At 38.4% G+C, this 8,717-nt stretch overlaps 1 protein-coding gene across 1 annotated transcript in view; it reads left to right on the forward strand.

Annotated features, from left to right (window-relative positions):
• TUBGCP3 (tubulin, gamma complex associated protein 3) overlaps positions 1-8,717 on the forward strand; it is a 72,521-nt gene that overhangs the window by 15,264 nt on the left and 48,540 nt on the right. The window lies entirely within an intron of this gene.

The raw sequence follows: 8,717 nt of genomic DNA on the forward strand, positions 1-8,717 counted from the left end.
GTTGGGGTTGTTCAGCCTAGAGAAGAGAAGGCTCTGGGGAGACCTTATTGTGGCCTTTCAATACGTGAAGGGGGCTTATAAGAAAGATGGAGAGAGACTTCTTCCCAGGGCCTGCAGTGACAGGACAAGGGGCAACTGTTTTAAACAGAAGGAGGGTAGATTTAGACTAGATATAAGGAAGAATTTTTTTACAGTGAGGGTGGTGAGACACAGGAACAGGTTGCCCAGAGAAGTTGTGGATGCCCCATCGTTGGAAGTGTTCGAGGTGAGGTTAGATGGGGCTTTGAGCAACCTGATCTAGTGAAAGATGTCCCTGCCCATAGCAGGGGGTTGGATGAGATGATGTTTGAAGGTCCCTTCCAACCCAAAGTGTTCTGTGATTCATCTGAGAAACTTGAGAAGAGTTGGGAAGAAGTTGGAATCTCCTTGTTTTCACTGAAAAGTTGAGTAGGGACCTCTTCACAGAAACATGCTTAAAGCTGTTGATTGCGGTGGGTTTTTTTGTTTTTGTTTTTCCAAAATCCTTTCCCTCTCTACTGCATGTTTAAGTAAGTCTTCTGCAAAGCCATAAATTTCCCATTTCCAGAATTGTCAATCTGTAATAGTTCTGTGACAAGAATTTCTGATGTGAGATTTTATCAGGATGCGGCAAGTTTCTACTCTTCTCCAACCTCTCCCAAACCAGTGCTTCTAAATGGCTTAATACCTACTGTGTTTTTATATAACTACACGTTTCTTTTAGCAACTGGTTTAGGCAACCTGTTCCAGTGTCTCACCAACCTCATCGTAAAAAAATTCTTCCTTATGTCCAACGTAAATCTACCCTCCCTCTGTTTAAAACAGTTGCCCCTTGTCCTGTCACTGCAGGCCCTGGGAAGAAGTCTCTCTCCATCTTTCTTATAAGCCCCCTTCACGTATTGAAAGGCCACACTAAGGTCTCCCCAGAGCCTTCTCTTCTCTAGGCTGAACAACCCCAACTCACATCAGCCTACAATTCTAAGGTGCTATTATAGCTCTGCTTTTAAAGTTGTTTCTCACTTTTAACATTTGGAATTCTTTTTCTAACATAATTGGTACATGTTCTTATCTAAGACCACTTCAGACTTTTCACTGAAGTAGTGGAGGCCTCTGTTTTCTTCATGACTCTTTTTTGTAGATTTGAAAGGAGCTGTGATCTAAACTTAATCTAAGCTTGTTTCTTGGTATTGAGTATCTTATCTAGGTCTGTGATACTTATAAAACTTAAACAGAGTGTTAGAATAGAAACAGAAAACTCTGTGTTTATCAATCACGGTGTAAGTATTGAGTAGAGGTGGCTCACTTCTACTGACTTTGGATCTAGTCTTCTTTTTGAAATCATAATTTCTATACATTCCTCTCTTCTGACTGGAGTAATAAGTTTATTTGCAAGCAGTACGTTTAAAAAAACATGGAAGAGAACTCTGATTTTTGTTATTTTTTTAAAATAAGTGTTCAACCTATTCCTGTACACTGGGATTCTACTGATGTAACTAAAATCTCTCTTGCATGTGTGTGACTAACGAAAGGTGAAATTTTGCCCAAAATCATAGTAAGCTGCTGCATGCAACCTGTAGTCCGCTGTGTCTGTTCACTTGTGGGTTATCTGAGGAGTTCTTTAAAGTAACTGCTTTAAAAAAAAAAAATGGTATGGGTTGTCTGCCGCACTTATTATCACCCATATTTTTATCCATGTGACAGATAGGAAGCCCATCCTTACCCTGTGCTTTATTTTTGTGTTATGAGGAACTCTAGCACTGAAGACTCACCCTTCTATCATAAGACTTCTCTTGAAACAGTCAACTGTAGTATGTGTGTTAGTTTGTCTTCAACTCAGCTATTGATATAAAGGTCACAGAGACTGATAAATCAAAAAGTCTTTGTGGAAGAAATCCCAGTCGTGGAAGGTGTGTATGGCGTCCTTTGTGTTGAGGTGTGATGCACGTATCCCTGGGTGATAGGGAAACCATCGGACAAGTTATTTAGCAAGTCACTGGTTTTCAGACTTGTAACTCCAGTTTCCTTTCAGCACAGGGTAAGTTTGAAGTACGGTATTTGTGTGTGGTTAGTGGTCTACATGCAGCTTCTCCTCTCATGTACTGATGCAGTTAGGCTGCTTTGTATATACATGCTCTCTTTTTTGAAGAAGACTTTACAAGTATTATCAGTTTAGTCTTTGATAAGTGATTTATAATGTTCAATTATTTCCACAGGGTTTAGGGGAAAAAAAAAGTTAGATCCTTAAAGAGATTTTTAAAATTCATTAGAGAACTTTCTCGTAAAAATTAGTAACAAGAAGCTGAAGCTAGGTACAAACAGCCATCTTTAACCATTTGTATAGTTATTCTGCTGTGAATGTCTTGAAATCCTAGCTTTTGATACCTTCCTGGAATAAGTGCTCTAGTAAAATACAAGGTACTGAAGTAATTAGGTGAAATGTGATGAGTAAATAATAGAAAGGAGTTGAGATTCGATGATCTAATGGTTCTTCCTGCCTGCACATTCCCTGAGTTTGTACTTCAGAAGGTTTGATCTGCTTGGCTATGTTCCTTCTCAGCACTTGTGTTTTGCTATGTTTCTGAGGAAGCTATGGCTTAAGAAGGAGCTGAAGGATTCTGTTTATGTAATGTCTGTATCATAATAGTGCACTTAGAGCTAATGTGGGGTGAGTGGTCTTACTCTGCATCCGTGTTTACATTCTGCGATCCCATACCTGAAGTCCTCCCTAAACCTGATGGAGCCTGTTGTCTGCTGGGGATTCTTTTGCTTCTGCCTGTGATGGCCTTAGAAGGCCTCCACCTTCCGCACTTGTTAAAGATTTATGTTGAAGTGAATTTGTGCTATGATGGAATGTGACTGCGGAGGCTCCCAGTGGTGGAGCTACCCTCTCTCTCTTCCCACTTTTTTGAGACCATCCACTGAGTAGATGGCTTGCTTAGTTTCCAAAATCAGCAGCTGCATAGGCCTAGTTACTGTTTTTTTGCAAACAGCTCTGCTGCTGAGAAATTCATTACAAGGTCTGCTGAGTTATGTGGAAGAACTCTATTTAAAATAATAAAAAAAAAAAAATCTACCTCCGCTTGCTTTTTTGGTAGAACTAAGGTTTGAAAGCTCTCTGTTCCTGTGCTTTAGCCAGTTCTCAACTAAGGGCTTAAAGATAGCTTCCCATGGTGCGATGTGTTTACAGTCACTCACTGCGGTTAGTTGGGGATCTCTGCACTCTGCAGTTAGAGCCATCACTGACCTCTTTCTTCCTCGTGTCCTCACAGCGTCTAATAACTACTGTATTGGTTCTGCATTATCTATCTTTCTGTGTTTATCCAGGCTATCCACCTCACATTTACACTGATACCTGATCTTGCAGAGAGCTTGCCTGCCTATGCAGTAATTTCTATGATTTTTTTTTCCCCCCCTTATTTGTGGACTCCAGCAGTTACACAGGGTTGCATGCCTGTCTTCGGACAGTGAATTTAATCCTTCTGACAAAAACCTTCTTGTTCTTAGCTGTCTTTCACAAACCTCTTGGTAATCTTGGAGACTGCGTAGACTGATATACAAGCTTGTCAGTTATAAGAACTCTTAGTGCCTCCAATGGAATCAAATGGTATTGCTGTAAATATTCAAGCTACATCTATTTGTTTTTGAATCCTAAAAAGATTTTTGTGTGACAAAGTGCCTCTGGAGGTGCGCATGCTCTAGAAAGTAGTATTTCAGTCTTCAGAGAGCAGTTTGCTACCTCAAGGCCGTAATATGGCCTTAATTTAATCTCTCTAATCTTGGTGGGGGTTTTGTTATTGGTGTGTGTGTTTTCGGGGTTTTTTCATGGTTTTTTTAAGTTGTTTTTTTTTTTTTTTTAAGCTCTGAACTATTGGAATAGATCTTAAATTTTCATGGTGGGGGGAAGGCATAGTGTTCATTCAAAAGGTGGTATCAGGTTTTTTTTACCTATGCTAATAACAGAAGCAAGTGTAAGTTGACAAGTCAGGCAAAAATTCACAGTGAGGGGAAAGTTCTGAGAAGACTGTTCGACCGAGTTGCTGATAGTCCAGTGAGACATTCCTAAAATGAATCTGTTTACTGACAATACAACAAAAGCCAGCAATATTAACAGAATTAAAGAATAGTTACATTTCCTTTGCAGCGCTTCAAAGTTTGTGGGCAACTCCTAAGTAAGGAAAGGCATGGGAGCGTCTGTGGTTTGGATTTTATTTTGTGGGTTTGTTCGTTTTCTCCTTTGTAGGAGAGGAGTGTAGAGACTGGAAAGATGGTTAATTAAGAATAAACTTAAAATGCTTGAAATAAAAACTTGCAGGAACAGAATATTTTTATGGTTACACTTTATAATTTATTTTCACTGTTATTTTTCCTTCTGGAAGTAATGAATTTAGAACAGAGAAGTCTAAGATAGTTGACTAGAGCAGAAGACTGATGCAAAATTAAATTTTTTTGGAAATACTTCATAACTGGGCTGGTCCTAAAATTAGACTTCTCAAACACAATGTTTTCTAGAGGAACAAGCAGCTTTGCTTACAATGTGTGTAGATTCTCCTAAAAAGAGAGTAGTAACACTAATGGCATTCTAGACTAGTACTTTAGTTTATCAGTATATGACATCATATTAATGCAATTGCTTTTTTTCTCCCACTAATAATTCATACCGATGTAGAACTTTTTGTATAGTTAAAACAGAGAAGATACAGCAGCATTACTGTACTGACAAACTCAGTATCTGCTCACGCTATATGTGAGAAGGTTCTCAAGTTTTACAGCTTTTCTTGCAGGCTTAGTTTTGCAACAGTAGCACATTAAGTGTTTGCTAAACACTTTACAGGAAAGCAGTTTTGGGTTTTTTTCTTCAGCATGTGTTGGCAGCATCTGTATCTGAGTAGTTTGCAGCAGTAGTTGTTAGCTGGTCGGTGCCACACATAGAACATTGAACACAGTTTAGAGTGTAATTGTTTTATAATAATTTTGCATCTGCATTTAAGCAAAACTGTTGTCTTGGGATGACAGACAGCTGACTGGAAGAAGAGATAGTGGAGAGAGTTTGCTAATCTCGGCAGTCTTTCAGGGAAGAAAGTGATTACTGTTTGGTTTAGATAAGCTTTCTTTAGAATTGTCCTATAGTTTAGAAATTCTGCTTACAGACAAATTGAAATAACCAAATGTCTTCTTTCCAGGAAACAAGGTATCTCATAATCACGATACATTAATGTTTGGAAACACAGTTTCAGTTGGTACTTAGGTTTTCAGGACTTTTTCCTTTTTTTTTCCCCTCCGGAAACGTCAATAGACCCATAGCTGATGTGTTGAAAGAAATGTATAGGACTGTAAAGTGAATTTCAGTTCACTTCCTAAAATTATAGGTAATGTTAGAAGCATCTTTTTAGCAAAAGACTTGCTGAATGTCAGCATTTCCTCTGAAATACTGACTTCTTGGAAGTATATTGGCCAATTGTCTCTGTCTCTTAAACTTTTCCTTTAAACTTTATCTTTTGTCCTATTTCTCCTCGCTTTCTTTACAACCAAATTCTTCCTGTGCATTGCTTCTATATTTTTTGCATGTGCTACACTTGTATTTTCTGCAGCTTTAAAATGCTGTCATCTGCCTTTTGAAGTAGTTCAGTTTTAATACTGCATTGTTTGTAGGAAAGTTTGAATGGCTGGGTGGAGTATAGATCTTTGAATTATTGATAGATTGCTGTGCTCAAAGGAGAGACTTTTAATTTTTTTTTTTTTTTGTGATTCGCAAGTGCTATTTCTTCGTTCAGCTGTATGGCTGCTTACCAGTGTCATTAATTGTGTATGTATGTGTGTATTACTTAAAGGATATAATCTGAGCGGGAGTGGCAGTCTCTATCTGCATTCACTACTCTGATCAGACTCTGGAAAACAAGTCATGATCAGTGTTGTTTTCTCCCCTTACCCCACAAACAGCTGCATCAATTTCATGCATTAGATATGTTGAGTGTCCTGTTGCATAATAGATTCATGCTGTAATCACTTTTTGATGAAGAAGGATGTACACATACATAGGTACATAGCTGAGTATTTTAAGCCTGGCTGCTGTCATAATGGCTGTTCTTTGGGGAGGGAAGCAATTAAATGTGTCTATTAGTTATAAACTGTGTGAATCTTTATTTTACTGACAGATACCTGTATTAAGTTATGTTTAATCACCTTAGGTACTGAAGTTATTTTACAGACTTATAAGAAATAATCTGCTGAAGAACTCCCACAGCAGGGAGTTTTGTTTGTAAAAGAGAAGCAGGACTTGATATGAATAAAACATGAAAATCTGAATAAAATATAATATAAAAACAGTCTTGCTGCGATGCTGTTGAATTGCCAGTGCAACTCTGTATGTGTAAAGAGCAGATAACTTTGTTCCATATCGCTAGTAGTGTGACAGGTTTAATAATCAGAATTTTTCGTGGAATTGTAGTCTTTCAACTAGAGATCTCCCTCAGATACCTTGTTAGGGCAGTATGGAAAAGACTGTACTAAGTTTCTATGCTTTAACTAGTCTTGCTATGGTTGGTGTTGAAATTGAAGGTTACTATAGGAGGTTATATATCTTTCTTAAAACTTCCCCACTACAGGAAAAAACTCTGCTGCTTATTATTAATAATGTATCTGTTGTATTTCTTTATTAGATTGATAGAAAGTCTTCAAGGTTTCTGTCCAGAAACTTTCACGTGTTTCTTTGTCTCTCAGTCTTGCCATCAATATTCCCTGTACCACAGAACTGGAAGCATAGGTAGCCTTTTAAAAGCTCTAGTGTCAGAGGCAGATTGGAAAACACACAAATGGGGAAGTCCATGATTTTCTTCTATTATTTTGAGTTAAATCCCTATTCCAACATCATCAACCGAAACCCCCCCACCCGAACTTGTGGCAATGTATAGCTGTCTTTGTGAGTCAATTCTGGAGAAATGGCATTCCAGAGAGTCTCTAGAGACTTTGTACACATCTTTGCTGGATTTTGTAATTATCTCATCAGGTGACTAAAGACAGTAAACCCACTTGATTTCTCATTGTGTGGATCTTGGTATTTAATCTAAACCCCCAAAACCAAAGGGAGCAACAGAGAGGAAACATAGCATTTAAATCTTTTTGAAACACTGATACGAAACATTTTGTTCAGAAACCAAAGAGTTTTTAGGAAGTGAATAAACACAGTAAATACAGCATTGCTTACATGGAAAAACTGTGCATTGTTGCTCGGTGTAAATAAATAAAATGTAATACTCTGATTTTTAATTTTTTTGCCAAGCATTAAGCTTACTGATAATCACGGTATAAATCATAGCATATACTGAAAAGTTAGCAGAAGCAGCTGAATGAATTATGCTCATTTAATTTCAGAACACAATTTTCCTTAGAAAACCAGGGTAATGCATCTCATGAGCGGGGAGGAACTGTAGGGGGAAGTTCTGGTGGCTTCGTTGGGGTTGGGGGTGTGTGTTTGTGTGTTTGTTGTTCTGTTTTTTAAGACAATGTCTATTTATGGTTTTTTTTTTTTCTTAAATTGCTGCTTTCTTTTTATATTTTTCTATAACTTGTATTGAACTAGTTTACTGGTGATCCATTCTCTCCTGCTTTTTAGTGGATAATCAGTGAGGGAGTTCATTATTTAGTCTAGATACATGTCATAACTGATAAAGTACTTTGGTATCAACCCTTGATCCTTCTCCTGACTTTAGTTTATCCAAGATGTTTGACCTGGAACTGTTGTAGCAATTTTATTTTTAACTTGTAGCCCATGTTAAGTCACTATAGCAACATGCCAAAAATATGTAAGAATGACTAGAAAAACCTAGCTCTTGCCTACCTGCTGCCTAACAGTTGAGGAATTAATGAATGACAAAATTCTTACTGTTGTTTGGGATAACTTAGGGCTGATATTTGACTCTAATTGGCCTTGCAGAATACTTTTGGAAGTCTTGTTGTTCTGTAATGACATGCATTATACTTAAGAATTACTCAGAAACACTTCCTCATACTTACTCTTCCCACCTGGTTCATCAGTTCAGTTTAAGCTATCAATAGCTGAACTATTAAGTTATTTTATATGTGTATTTTCAAGTTACAAATGAGAGGTTGCTTAGTCTAACAGTAGAACTATTCTTTCTGTGAGGCATTTAAGTCATTCAGATTTGTGACCTTACTGTAGTATGGATATTGACATTTTCTTCCCTGAAAGTAGGACGATACGCTTGCTCCTTTTGTAGTCCAATATTCATAGAATCAGAGAATAGTTTGGGTTGGAAGGGACCTCTAAAGGTCATCTAGTCCAACCCCCCTGCCGTGGGCAGGGACATCTTCAACTAGATCAGGTTGCTCAGAGCCCCGTCCAACCTGACCTGGAATGTTTCCAGGGATGGGGCATCCACCACCTCTCTGGGCAACCTGTGCCAGTGCTTCACCACCCTCAGCATAAAAAATTTCTTCCTTATATCTCGTCTAAATCTACCCCCCTTTAGTTTAAAGCCATTCCCCCTTGTCCTGTCGCAACAGGCCCTGCTAAAAAGTTTGCCGCCATCTTTTTTATAAGCCCCCCGTTAAGTACTGATGGGCTGCAATAAGGTCTCCCCGAAGCCTTCTCTTCTCCAGGCTGAACAACCCCAACTCTCTCAGCCTGTCCTCATAGGAGAGGTGTTCCACCCCCCGATCATTTTCGTGGCCCTCTTCTGGAC

The sequence above is a fragment of the Pygoscelis adeliae genome, unplaced genomic scaffold (genome assembly GCF_000699105.1).
Source record: "Pygoscelis adeliae isolate BGI_AS28 unplaced genomic scaffold, ASM69910v1 Scaffold156, whole genome shotgun sequence".
NCBI classification, from domain to species: Eukaryota; Metazoa; Chordata; class Aves; order Sphenisciformes; family Spheniscidae; genus Pygoscelis; species Pygoscelis adeliae.